Here is a 14,442-nt window from a genome sequence, read left to right on the forward strand (position 1 = left end):
CCTCCTCCAGTCAGTGTAGTAGATATTATGATAGTTATGTCTAGATCCTGTCTACCTCCTCCAGTCAGTGTAGTAGATATTATGATAGTTATGTCTGGATCCATCCTACCTCCTCCAGTCAGTGTAGTAGATATTATGATAGTTATGTCTAGATCCTGTCTACCTCCTCCAGTCAGTGTAGTAGATATTATGATAGTTATGTCTGGATCCATCCTACCTCCTCCAGTCAGTGTAGTAGATATTATGATAGTTATGTCTAGATCCTGTCTACCTCCTCCAGTCAGTGTAGTAGATATTATGATAGTTATGTCTAGATCCTGTCTACCTCCTCCAGTCAGTGTAGTAGATATTATGATAGTTATGTCTAGATCCTGTCTACCTCCTCCAGTCAGTGTAGTAGATATTATGATAGTTATGTCTAGATCCATCCTACCTCCTCCAGTCAGTGTAGTAGATATTATGATAGTTATGTCTAGATCCTGTTTACCTCCTCCAGTCAGTGTAGTAGATATTATGATAGTTATGTCTAGATCCTGTCTACCTCCTCCAGTCAGTGTAGTAGATATTATGATAGTTATGTCTGGATCCATCCTACCTCCTCCAGTCAGTGTAGTAGATATTATGATAGTTATGTCTAGATCCTGTCTACCTCCTCCAGTCAGTGTAGTAGATATTATGATAGTTATGTCTGGATCCATCCTACCTCCTCCAGTCAGTGTAGTAGATATTATGATAGTTATGTCTGGATCCTGTCTACCTCCTCCAGTCAGTGTAGTAGATATTATGATAGTTATGTCTGGATCCTGTCTACCTCCTCCAGTCAGTGTAGTAGATATTATGATAGTTATGTCTGGATCCTGTCTACCTCCTCCAGTCAGTGTAGTAGATATTATGATAGTTATGTCTGGATCCTGTCTACCTCCTCCAGTCAGTGTAGTAGATATTATGATAGTTATGTCTAGATCCATCCTACCTCCTCCAGTCAGTGTAGTAGATATTATGATAGTTAATGTCTAGATTCCTGTCTAGCCTCCTCAGTCAGTGTAGTAGATATTATGATAGTTATGTCTAGATCCATCCTACCTCCTCCAGTCAGTGTAGTAGATATTATGATAGTTATGTCTAGATCCTGTCTACCTCCTCCAGTCAGTGTAGTAGATATTATGATAGTTATGTCTAGATCCTGTCTACCTCCTCCAGTCAGTGTAGTAGATATTATGATAGTTATGTCTGGATCCAGTCCTACCTCCTCCAGTCAGTGTAGTAGATATTATGATAGTTATGTCTGGATCCTGTCTACCTCCTCCAGTCAGTGTAGTAGATATTATGATAGTTATGTCTGGATCCATCCTACCTCCTCCAGTCAGTGTAGTAGATATTATGATAGTTATGTCTAGATCCTGTCTACCTCCTCCAGTCAGTGTAGTAGATATTATGATAGTTATGTCTAGATCCTGTCTACCTCCTCCAGTCAGTGTAGTAGATATTATGATAGTTATGTCTAGATCCTGTCTACCTCCTCCAGTCAGTGTAGTAGATATTATGATAGTTATGTCTAGATCCTGTCTACCTCCTCCAGTCAGTGTAGTAGATATTATGATAGTTATGTCTAGATCCTGTCTACCTCCTCCAGTCAGTGTAGTAGATATTATGATAGTTATGTCTAGATCCTGTCTACCTCCTCCAGTCAGTGTAGTAGATATTATTGATAGTTATGTCTGGATCCATCCTACCTCCTCCAGTCAGTGTAGTAGATATTATGATAGTTATGTCTAGATCCTGTCTACCTCCTCCAGTCAGTGTAGTAGATATTATGATAGTTATGTCTAGATCCTGTCTACCTCCTCCAGTCAGTGTAGTAGATATTATGATAGTTATGTCTAGATCCTGTCTACCTCCTCCAGTCAGTGTAGTAGATATTATGATAGTTATGTCTAGATCCATCCTACCTCCTCCAGTCAGTGTAGTAGATATTATGATAGTTATGTCTAGATCCTGTCTACCTCCTCCAGTCAGTGTAGTAGATATTATGATAGTTATGTCTAGATCCTGTCTACCTCCTCCAGTCAGTGTAGTAGATATTATGATAGTTATGTCTGGATCCATCCTACCTCCTCCAGTCAGTGTAGTAGATATTATGATAGTTATGTCTAGATCCTGTCTACCTCCTCCAGTCAGTGTAGTAGATATTATGATAGTTATGTCTGGATCCATCCTACCTCCTCCAGTCAGTGTAGTAGATATTATGATAGTTATGTCTGGATCCTGTCTACCTCCTCCAGTCAGTGTAGTAGATATTATGATAGTTATGTCTGGATCCTGTCTACCTCCTCCAGTCAGTGTAGTAGATATTATGATAGTTATGTCTGGATCCTGTCTACCTCCTCCAGTCAGTGTAGTAGATATTATGATAGTTATGTCTGGATCCTGTCTACCTCCTCCAGTCAGTGTAGTAGATATTATGATAGTTATGTCTAGATCCATCCTACCTCCTCCAGTCAGTGTAGTAGATATTATGATAGTTATGTCTAGATCCTGTCTACCTCCTCCAGTCAGTGTAGTAGATATTATGATAGTTATGTCTAGATCCTGTCTACCTCCTCCAGTCAGTGTAGTAGATATTATGATAGATATGTCTAGATCCTGTCTACCTCCTCCAGTCAGTGTAGTAGATATTATGATAGTTATGTCTAGATCCTGTCTACCTCCTCCAGTCAGTGTAGTAGATATTATGATAGTTATGTCTGGATCCATCCTACCTCCTCCAGTCAGTGTAGTAGATATTATGATAGTTATGTCTGGATCCTGTCTACCTCCTCCAGTCAGTGTAGTAGATATTATGATAGTTATGTCTGGATCCATCCTACCTCCTCCAGTCAGTGTAGTAGATATTATGATAGTTATGTCTAGATCCTGTCTACCTCCTCCAGTCAGTGTAGTAGATATTATGATAGTTATGTCTAGATCCTGTCTACCTCCTCCAGTCAGTGTAGTAGATATTATGATAGTTATGTCTAGATCCTGTCTACCTCCTCCAGTCAGTGTAGTAGATATTATGATAGTTATGTCTAGATCCTGTCTACCTCCTCCAGTCAGTGTAGTAGATATTATGATAGTTATGTCTAGATCCTGTCTACCTCCTCCAGTCAGTGTAGTAGATATTATGATAGTTATGTCTAGATCCTGTCTACCTCCTCCAGTCAGTGTAGTAGATATTATGATAGTTATGTCTAGATCCTGTCTACCTCCTCCAGTCAGTGTAGTAGATATTATGATAGTTATGTCTAGATCCTGTCTACCTCCTCCAGTCAGTGTAGTAGATATTATGATAGTTATGTCTGGATCCATCCTACCTCCTCCAGTCAGTGTAGTAGATATTATGATAGTTATGTCTAGATCCTGTCTACCTCCTCCAGTCAGTGTAGTAGATATTATGATAGTTATGTCTAGATCCTGTCTACCTCCTCCAGTCAGTGTAGTAGATATTATGATAGTTATGTCTGGATCCATCCTACCTCCTCCAGTCAGTGTAGTAGATATTATGATAGTTATGTCTGGATCCTGTCTACCTCCTCCAGTCAGTGTAGTAGATATTATGATAGTTATGTCTAGATCCTGTCTACCTCCTCCAGTCAGTGTAGTAGATATTATGATAGTTATGTCTGGATCCTGTCTACCTCCTCCAGTCAGTGTAGTAGATATTATGATAGTTATGTCTAGATCCTGTCTACCTCCTCCAGTCAGTGTAGTAGATATTATGATAGTTATGTCTGGATCCATCCTACCTCCTCCAGTCAGTGTAGTAGATATTATGATAGTTATGTCTAGATCCTGTCTACCTCCTCCAGTCAGTGTAGTAGATATTATGATAGTTATGTCTAGATCCTGTCTACCTCCTCCAGTCAGTGTAGTAGATATTATGATAGTTATGTCTAGATCCTGTCTACCTCCTCCAGTCAGTGTAGTAGATATTATGATAGTTATGTCTAGATCCATCCTACCTCCTCCAGTCAGTGTAGTAGATATTATGATAGTTATGTCTAGATCCTGTCTACCTCCTCCAGTCAGTGTAGTAGATATTATGATAGTTATGTCTGGATCCATCCTACCTCCTCCAGTCAGTGTAGTAGATATTATGATAGTTATGTCTAGATCCTGTCTACCTCCTCCAGTCAGTGTAGTAGATATTATGATAGTTATGTCTAGATCCTGTCTACCTCCTCCAGTCAGTGTAGTAGATATTATGATAGTTATGTCTAGATCCTGTCTACCTCCTCCAGTCAGTGTAGTAGATATTATGATAGTTATGTATAGATCCTGTCTACCTCCTCCAGTCAGTGTAGTAGATATTATGATAGTTATGTCTAGATCCTGTCTACCTCCTCCAGTCAGTGTAGTAGATATTATGATAGTTATGTCTAGATCCTGTCTACCTCCTCCAGTCAGTGTAGTAGATATTATGATAGTTATGTCTGGATCCATCCTACCTCCTCCAGTCAGTGTAGTAGATATTATGATAGTTATGTCTAGATCCTGTCTACCTCCTCCAGTCAGTGTAGTAGATATTATGATAGTTATGTCTAGATCCTGTCTACCTCCTCCAGTCAGTGTAGTAGATATTATGATAGTTATGTCTGGATCCATCCTACCTCCTCCAGTCAGTGTAGTAGATATTATGATAGTTATGTCTGGATCCTGTCTACCTCCTCCAGTCAGTGTAGTAGATATTATGATAGTTATGTCTAGATCCTGTCTACCTCCTCCAGTCAGTGTAGTAGATATTATGATAGTTATGTCTGGATCCTGTCTACCTCCTCCAGTCAGTGTAGTAGATATTATGATAGTTATGTCTAGATCCTGTCTACCTCCTCCAGTCAGTGTAGTAGATATTATGATAGTTATGTCTGGATCCATCCTACCTCCTCCAGTCAGTGTAGTAGATATTATGATAGTTATGTCTAGATCCTGTCTACCTCCTCCAGTCAGTGTAGTAGATATTATGATAGTTATGTCTAGATCCTGTCTACCTCCTCCAGTCAGTGTAGTAGATATTATGATAGTTATGTCTAGATCCTGTCTACTTCCTCCAGTCAGTGTAGTAGATATTATGATAGTTATGTCTAGATCCTGTCTACCTCCTCCAGTCAGTGTAGTAGATATTATGATAGTTATGTCTAGATCCTGTCTACCTCCTCCAGTCAGTGTAGTAGATATTATGATAGTTATGTCTAGATCCATCCTACCTCCTCCAGTCAGTGTAGTAGATATTATGATAGTTATGTCTAGATCCTGTCTACCTCCTCCAGTCAGTGTAGTAGATATTATGATAGTTATGTCTGGATCCATCCTACCTCCTCCAGTCAGTGTAGTAGATATTATGATAGTTATGTCTAGATCCTGTCTACCTCCTCCAGTCAGTGTAGTAGATATTATGATAGTTATGTCTAGATCCTGTCTACCTCCTCCAGTCAGTGTAGTAGATATTATGATAGTTATGTCTAGATCCTGTCTACCTCCTCCAGTCAGTGTAGTAGATATTATGATAGTTATGTATAGATCCTGTCTACCTCCTCCAGTCAGTGTAGTAGATATTATGATAGTTATGTCTAGATCCTGTCTACCTCCTCCAGTCAGTGTAGTAGATATTATGATAGTTATGTCTAGATCCTGTCTACCTCCTCCAGTCAGTGTAGTAGATATTATGATAGTTATGTCTAGATCCTGTCTACCTCCTCCAGTCAGTGTAGTAGATATTATGATAGTTATGTCTGGATCCATCCTACCTCCTCCAGTCAGTGTAGTAGATATTATGATAGTTATGTCTAGATCCTGTCTACCTCCTCCAGTCAGTGTAGTAGATATTATGATAGTTATGTCTAGATCCTGTCTACCTCCTCCAGTCAGTGTAGTAGATATTATGATAGTTATGTCTGGATCCATCCTACCTCCTCCAGTCAGTGTAGTAGATATTATGATAGTTATGTCTAGATCCATCCTACCTCCTCCAGTCAGTGTAGTAGATATTATGATAGTTATGTCTAGATCCTGTCTACCTCCTCCAGTCAGTGTAGTAGATATTATGATAGTTATGTCTAGATCCTGTCTACCTCCTCCAGTCAGTGTAGTAGATATTATGATAGTTATGTCTGGATCCATCCTACCTCCTCCAGTCAGTGTAGTAGATGTTCTTCCCATAGGAGGTGATTCCAAACGGGTACTGGATCTCCTCCATGGCCTTCCTCCTGTCTCCCTGCACTGGGTTCATACACTCTATCATGTGAGTTCCTGAAGACAAGAGAATACATATTATATACTGGGCCTTAACAAAGTATACACCCCTTGACCTTTTCCACATTTTGTTGTGTTACAGCCTTAATTTAAAATGGATTAAATTGAGATTCTGTGTCACTGGCCTACACACAATACCCAATCACGTCAAAGTGGAATTACATGTATGTTTTTACAAATTAATTTAAAATGAAAAGCTGAAATGTCTTGAGTCAATAAGTGTTCAACCCTTTTATTATGGCAAGCCTAAATAAGTTCAGGAGTAAAACATTGTTTAACAAGTCACAAAGTAAGTTGCATGGACTCACTCTGTGTGCAATAATATTGTTTGACATGATTTTTGAATGAATACCTTATATCTGTACCCCACACATACAATTATCTGTAAGCTTCCTCAGTCGAGCAGTGAATTTCAAACACAGATTCAACCACAAAGACCAGGGAGGTTTTCCAATGCCTCACAAAGAAGGGCACCTATTGGTAGATGGTTAAAAATAAAAACATTGAATATCCCTTTGAGCATAGTGAAGTTACTAATTACACTTTGGATGGTGTACATTCAGTCACTACAAAAATGTGACCGACCGGCTTATGTAGCAAAATTTGAAAATCGAAAAAAAGTAGCGGCTCAGAGCTAGAAAAATTGTATATCATACACTATAGTTGAGGAACAATGGGAAAGTAATTCTGCTTTGAAAGTTGATAAACTTGTAACCTGACTTTTGAGAAAATGGCCCTTGAATGTTTTGGTACCTACTGGAGAGCTCTTCTTTGTTTACACCCATTCAGTATCGTTCACACCCTCTAAAGCCTTAGCCCCGCCCATCTCTTTAAGGATTCACATGTGAGGCCATGTTCTAAACAATCAAAGATTTCAAGACTAAAGGCTGGTTTATACTACGGGGTGTGTTCGTACATTTTATCTGGAGTGCCAGAGTGTGCTCATAGTGTGCTCTGGGCGTTCGTAAACTCAGACCCGTGTCAGATTGGCCATTCGTAAATTCAGAGCGTTTCGCTCTCGGAGCTTTCAGAGCGCACACTGGACGCTCTGGCCGAGGAGTAGGGTTGATCCAAGCGTTCTGACCTAACAACAGCAGTCAAGCACCCAAGCTAACTGGCTAACGTTGGCTAGCTTGCTAGCTACTTCCAGACACAAATGAGAGAACAGCTCACTCTGACCATTTTACTCGCCCTAGCAGAGCTGGTTAGGCTGTTTTCATGTTATCCAGAGCGTTGGTGACTGCAACTGTGCTGCTGGCAACAATTTAGTTACGTTTTCTTGCCAACTTTTACTGACACCGGCCATATTCAACGGGTTTTGAGCGTTCATACATTTGTCAGTTATTGAGCGAATATACCAGCTGTGTGTATCGACAGTTGTCACAGTGACATCATGAACATTCTATTGAAATGGTTACTTGCATTGAGTCTTTTGTTTAGACATGTAGCTAGCTAGCTAAACAATGAACCATAATCCCAACTCATAACGTTACTACCCTGCATGAATCTGCAGGTAGCTAACCAACCAGGTTCAATGTTAGCTAGCTAACATTAGGCTATAACTAGCAATGCAAATGGCTCTGAGATACTAATAATATTACCACACAGATCATACACGTAACATTAGTTAGCGAGCCAGCCAGCTAACATTAGCTAGCTAGTTAACAGTACACATTAACTTGAAATGAAAACGACTTTCTGACAAAATTAGAAACGTGTAATATCTGAAAATGTAGCTTGCTAGACTATCTTACCCATATACATGGATAGACGCTTCTCCCTCTCTGTCACGGATGCCATGGTTGCCCTTAGTTTGAAGATGTAATCCGGAGACAGGTGTTTTATACAACAGCCTTCTGTGTGTTCTCTTTTCGACTCCGTCTGCATATTTGCAATCAAACGCCAGAATTTTCTCCTTAACTATCATACTCTAATTCCACTGATTTCAAAACTCGGTCCTCCAGAAAGTGGAGAGCAACACTTTTGCAGTTCTACTACGTGATATCGTTCAAAAAAGCCGCTTAAGAAAGGATTACCTACACATACAGACCAGCTCATGTTATAGACAGAAGCGTGCTACATGGCAGACCAATCCAAACTCATCTCTCGGCATGTCCAGCCCACTCATTATCTCAGCCAATCATGGCTAGCGGGAAGGTTGCTGTCTTTTTCTGTGGCTAAACCAACTAGGTTCAAAATTTAACACTTTTATTAGTATTTACAGATGGCATACAACTTTGCTATGAAGGCACATGAAAGTTCACATGTTCCAGAAGGCATTTCTGCCAAAAAAAATGCATTTTGATAAAAAAAACAAAGTTTACGTTCAAATGCCTCTCCTGGGAAGTAGTGACGCGCGACATACGCCTAGTTTCCTGAAACGCGTCACAAATACAGGCCTAACTCAGTTGGCGGAGAGGAAGGAACCATTTAAACCATTACAGAGTTTAATTGCTGTGATAGGAGAAAACTGAGGATGGATCAACAACATTGTAGTTACTCCACAATACTAACCTGAATGACAGAGTGAAAAGAAGGAAGCCTCTACAGAATAAAAATATTCAAAAACACATATCCTGTTTTCTTTGCCACATTTTTGCAGCTTTACTTTAGTTGATGTTCACAGACAGGAAAACGTCATCTCTACAAATAATTTACAGGACACCTGGAGATTACTATTCCCAAATACAAAAGACTATCCCTTTTTTTCTCAAAGTAAGAAAAGCTATTCAAGAATTAACAAACAAAAAAATCTTCAGAAATGCACTCAACAATATACTGGGTTAAAAAATCCATGATATAGTGATTTCGGATCATTCTCCTGTATCATGCTTAATTACACCAACAGAAATACACTTAGCGACAGAATATGGAGAATGAACAGAGCGCATCTTAAAGACCCGAAATTTATTAAATATGTAAACAAAAAAACAAAGACCTTTACCATTACAAATGTAGACATAGAGGACAGAGAAAAGCCGACCCCCGACATAATTTGGGATGTTTTTAAGGTGTACATTAGGGGAATGATAATCTCATACTCGTCAAAAGTTAAATCTGAGCTAGAAATTAAAATGTATGAAAAATGAAAATAAATTACTATCTTAGAGAAAGGGCATCAAAAATCTTTACAAGGTAAAGTATAACAAATTATTCCTGAATTTAAGCAGGAATATGGTCTTTTAGCTTAGAAGAGAGCCAATAACTACAGATTAAACTCAAATATCCTTGCATCCTTGATTCTTTGATACCTGAGAAACTCATCATCAACTCAGCACAAGGCTAGCTAACCCACTACCTGGACCAATAAAGCTAGCTAGCTAGCGGGTAGCTACTGGTAACTATTAGCAACTGTGGATAGTTGTTTCCAATGTTATTTCACGCTTAAGAGTACCTGTAATTATGCCAGCTAGCTGCCACCCATTCAGCTGTTTTTCTAACCTCATTATCTGAAGCGTTAACATTAGGTAGTTAGTAGCTACTGTACTTGAAATGTAGCTAGCTTGTTGCTACCTGGATAGCTAACTAAACAATAGCTGGAGCTGGTTTAGAACACAATAAAATAAAATAAAACGGATTCTACAAGAACCAATGTAAAAACACAACCCTATGGAACAATCCTTGGATAGCTTATCAGAATGCACCGATAAATAGGCATTGAGAACTAAAGGCATAGAAACCATAAATAACTTGGTAATAGGAAATACAATTATTTCCATGAAATAATTAAAAAGTAATTTTGGACAGACCAATGTAGACATTTTCAAATACATGCAACTTAAATGTTTTATATCATGAAATTTCAATCTGAAATCTTTTGGACATCAGGGCAATGTGGAGGGAATCCTATTTGAGTCAGAAAAGTATATTCATATGATAGGGAAGATATACCAAACCCAACCAGAGAGCAGAGAGCCGATCTGACAACCTCTTAGAAAAAAATATTAACTATTGGAACCAAGACCAAGACTTAAATAGAACTGATGTTGGCAGAGATATATATTATATTATATATTAAGTCAAGGGGAATGAACACTTTCTAAAGGCACTGTACTAACCCTGGGAAGGGTTTATTAACTTCATCATGTCCTGAAGACCAGAGATATTATATTATACATCACACGCTGTTTTACACTCATTATTGAGGGACATCTCATTTTTATTTATTTATTTTACCTTTATTTAACTAGGAAAGTCAGTTAAGAACAAATTCTTATTTACAATGACGGCCTACAACGGCCAAACCCGGACGACGCTGGGCCAATTGTGCGCCGCCCTATGGGACTCCCAATCACGGCCGGTTGTGATACAGCCTGGAATCGAACCAGGGGGTCTGTAGTGACTCATCAAGCACTGAGATGCAGTGCCTTAGACCGCTGCGCCACTCGGGAGCCCTAACGGTTTGTTAGATTCCAGTGTAATAAATAATGAGACTTCAAATGGCTCCCAGGCTTCATCAGATGAGTTCTTCTTATCTATTCTGATTCCTGTTCTTTGACATAAGATGAAAACCAAAGGTCATGAACTTAAAAAGTGACAAAGCTTCCTGTCTACCCTGTACCTGCATCGGCCCAGCACAGCTGAGAGCTCTGAGGGTCGTAGGTGAGTCCGTTCGGTAGCCCCAGGTCATCCTTCACCAGAACTCGTCTGTTGGTCCCATCCATGGCAGCAGTCTCTATCTTAGGAGCGTCGCGGTTCCAGTCTGCCCAGTACATGTTGCTGGTGGAAAAGAACAGAGCGGTGAATATCTTACTGACACGAAATTGGATAATGTACACATTTCTTGAAATCTTGGCGTTTGTAGCATATAAGCTATCCTGTATAACAGGCCTAGCTATGCAAAGGAGTTAGGGTAGAATAGCTCTTCATATACCCATACACATATCTTACTGACTCACAGTTGCTTTTGATAGTGAGCATCGTTTCTAAAGACTTGAAATTGCATGAAAGGATTACTATGGTAGTGTTATACAGTTGAAGTCGGAAGTTTACATACACTTAGGTTGGAGTCATTAAAACTCGTTTTTCAACCACTCCACAAATTTCTTGTTAACAAACTATAGTTTTGGCAAGTCGGTTAGGACATCTACTTTGTGCATGACACAAGTAATTTTTCCAACAATTGTTTACAGACAGATTATTTCACTTATAATTCACTGTATCACAATTCCAGTGGGTCAGAGGTTTACATACACTAAGTTGACTGTGCTTTTAAACAGCTTGGAAAATTCCAGAAAATGATGTCATGGCTTTAGAAGCTTCTGATAGGCTAATTGACATCATTTGAGTCAATTGGTGGTGTACCTGTGGATGTATTTCAAGGCCTATCTTCAAACTCAGTGCCTCTTTGCTTGACATCATGGGAAAATCAAAAGAAATCAGCCAAAATTGTAGACCTCCACAAGTCTGGTTCATCCTTGGGAGCAATTTCTAAACGCCTGAAAGTACCACGTTCATCTGTACAAACAATAGTACGCAACTATAAACACCATGGGACCACGCAGCCGTCATACCGCTCAGGAAGGAAGACGCGTTCTGTCTCCTAGAGATGAACGTACTTTGGTGCGAAAAGTGCAAATCAATCCCAGAACAACAGCAAAGGACCAAGTGAAGATGCTGGAGGAAACAGGTACAAAAGTATCTATATCCTATATCGACATAACCTGAAAGGCCGCTCAGCAAGGAAGAAGCCACTGCTCCAAAACCGCCATAAAAAAACCAGACTACGGTTTGCAACTGCACATGGGGACAAAGATCGTACTTTTTGGACCTCTGGTCTGATGAAACAAAAATAGAACTGTTTGGTCATAATGACCATCGTTATGTTTGGAGGAAAAAGGGGGAGCTTGCAAGCCGAAGAACACCATCCCAACCGTGAAGCACGGGGGTGGCAGCATCATGCTGTGGGGGTGCTTTGTTGCAGGAGGGACTGGTGCACTTCACAAAATAGATGGCATCATGAGGAAGGAAAATTATGTGGATATATTGAAGCAACATCTCAAGACATCAGTCAGGAAGTTAAAGCTTGGTCGCAAATGGGTCTTCCAAATGGACAATGACCCCAAGCATACTTCCAAAGTTGTGGCAAAATGGCTTAAGGACAACAAAGTCAAGGTATTGGAGTGGCCATCACAAAGCCCTGACCTCAATCCTATAGAAAATGTGAGGGCAGAACTGAAAAAGCGTGTGCGAGCAAGGAGGCCTACAAACCTGACTCAGTTACACCAGCTCTGTCAGGAGGAATGGGCCAAAATTCACCCAACTTATTGTGGGAAGCTTGTGGAAGGGAACCCAAAACGTTTGACCCAAGTTAAACAATTTAAAGGCAATGCTACCAAATACTAATTGAGTGTATGTAAACTTCTGACCCACTGGGAATGTGATGAAATAAATAAAAGCTGAAATAAATCAATTTCACATTCTTAAAATAAAGTGGTGATCCTAACTGACCTAAGACAGGGAATTTTTACTAGGATTAAATGTCAGGAATTGTGAAAAACTGAGTTTAAATGTCTTTGGCTAAAGGTGTATGTAAACTTCCGACTTCAACTGTATATAGACACAGGTCTTACAGTAGATGGTGTTGTAACTTGAAATACTGATTTTCCAAAACAGGCACTTTAATACCAGAGTTAAAGTAGAATAGCCCTTCATATACACCAAAGTGTAGTGAATACGGCATTAAACACAGAGAGGTAGATCTGTCTATATCAGTGTTCCCAAACCTCTCCTCCAGTACCCCACTTACAGAATCTGATGTCTGCTGGCCCAGCTGATTAAACTACTGTAGGGCTTGGTGATTAGTTGAACAGTAGAATCAGATGTACTGGAAGAGATGGGGACTGGAGGAGAGGGACAGACTGGACCATAAATAGGCCCATTCTAACACACCATCCCAATGTTTTCCTCAAGGCCCCCATTATTAGCCAATTAATTAAACACAATCCATATAGACAAGCCCACTGGGCTAACAATGGACCGGCACATCTGGGATTTGCCCGAACTGACCGATGGCCAGTCCATCCCTTCTCGAGGAGATGCACTGATCTACATGGTGACCCACCCATTGACAGGGTCAACGATGATGGCTCGGGGGTTGACCAAGTCCGTGTCGATGAGGACGCGTCGCTGGGTCCCGTCCAGAGAGGACACCTCGATGCGGTCCTTCATGGAATCTGTCCAGAACAGGGTTCGACCCAGGTGGTCTATGGTGATCCCTTCTGGACTCTCCAAATCTGAGAGGAAGACATCAGTCAATAAAACATAAAAATTTGAATTTAGAAGGGAGCACACTCTAGAACACTGACACCAGATTCTAAAACACTGACACCACATTCTAGAACACGGGCACCACACTCTAGAATACTGACACCACATTCTAGAACACTGGCACCACACTCTAGAACACTGACACCACATTCTAGAACACTGGCACCAGATTCTAGAACACTGGCACCACACTCTAGCACACTGACACCACATTCTAGAACACTGGCACCACACTCTAGAACACTGATGGAGGAAGGTAGCCCAGCGGTTAAGAGCGTTGGGCCAGTAACCGAAAGGTTGCTGGTTTGAATCCCCGAGCCGACTAGGTGATATGCCCTTGAGCAAGGCACTTAATACTAATTGCTGACACCACATTCTAGAACACTGACACCCAGCTAATTTAGCAAGCCAACAGACCTGACCAACAGATGTGGTGCATCTGAGAGTGAACTGAACTCTAACCCCTGGTCACCTGAGCTGATGACAGGGATGGTTTCTCCTCCCTGCAGGTTGGCCTTGCTGATAGAGGGGGATGTGATGTCTGTCCAGTAGACCATCTTCTCCACACAGTCATAGGCCACCCCAATGATCACCTTCTCCTGGAGAGGGGTCAACACACAGGTCAGAGGTCAGCTACCAGAACAGTGGTTGATGTTAGTTTAGTTTATGGTCATCATGCTACAGATGGAAATGTTGTGTTTTCTCTGTTGTCCAGCTCTACTCTGCAACCCCACAACACACACACACACACACACACACACACACACACACACACACACACACACACACACACACACACACAGAGACACACACAGACACACAGACACACAGACACACAGACACACACACACACACACACACACACACACACACACACACACACAG

The 14,442-nt window shown here is 40.6% G+C and overlaps 1 protein-coding gene across 1 annotated transcript in view; it reads right to left on the reverse strand.

Moving 5' to 3' along the window:
- nid1a (nidogen 1a) overlaps nt 1–14,442 on the reverse strand; it is a gene marked incomplete at its 3' end in the record, with an annotated part of 108,460 nt that overhangs the window by 31,921 nt on the left and 62,097 nt on the right. The window lies entirely within an intron of this gene.

Source organism: Coregonus lavaretus (assembly GCF_964263955.1).
Source record: "Coregonus lavaretus genome assembly, chromosome: 1".
Classification (NCBI taxonomy): Eukaryota; Metazoa; Chordata; class Actinopteri; order Salmoniformes; family Salmonidae; genus Coregonus; species Coregonus lavaretus.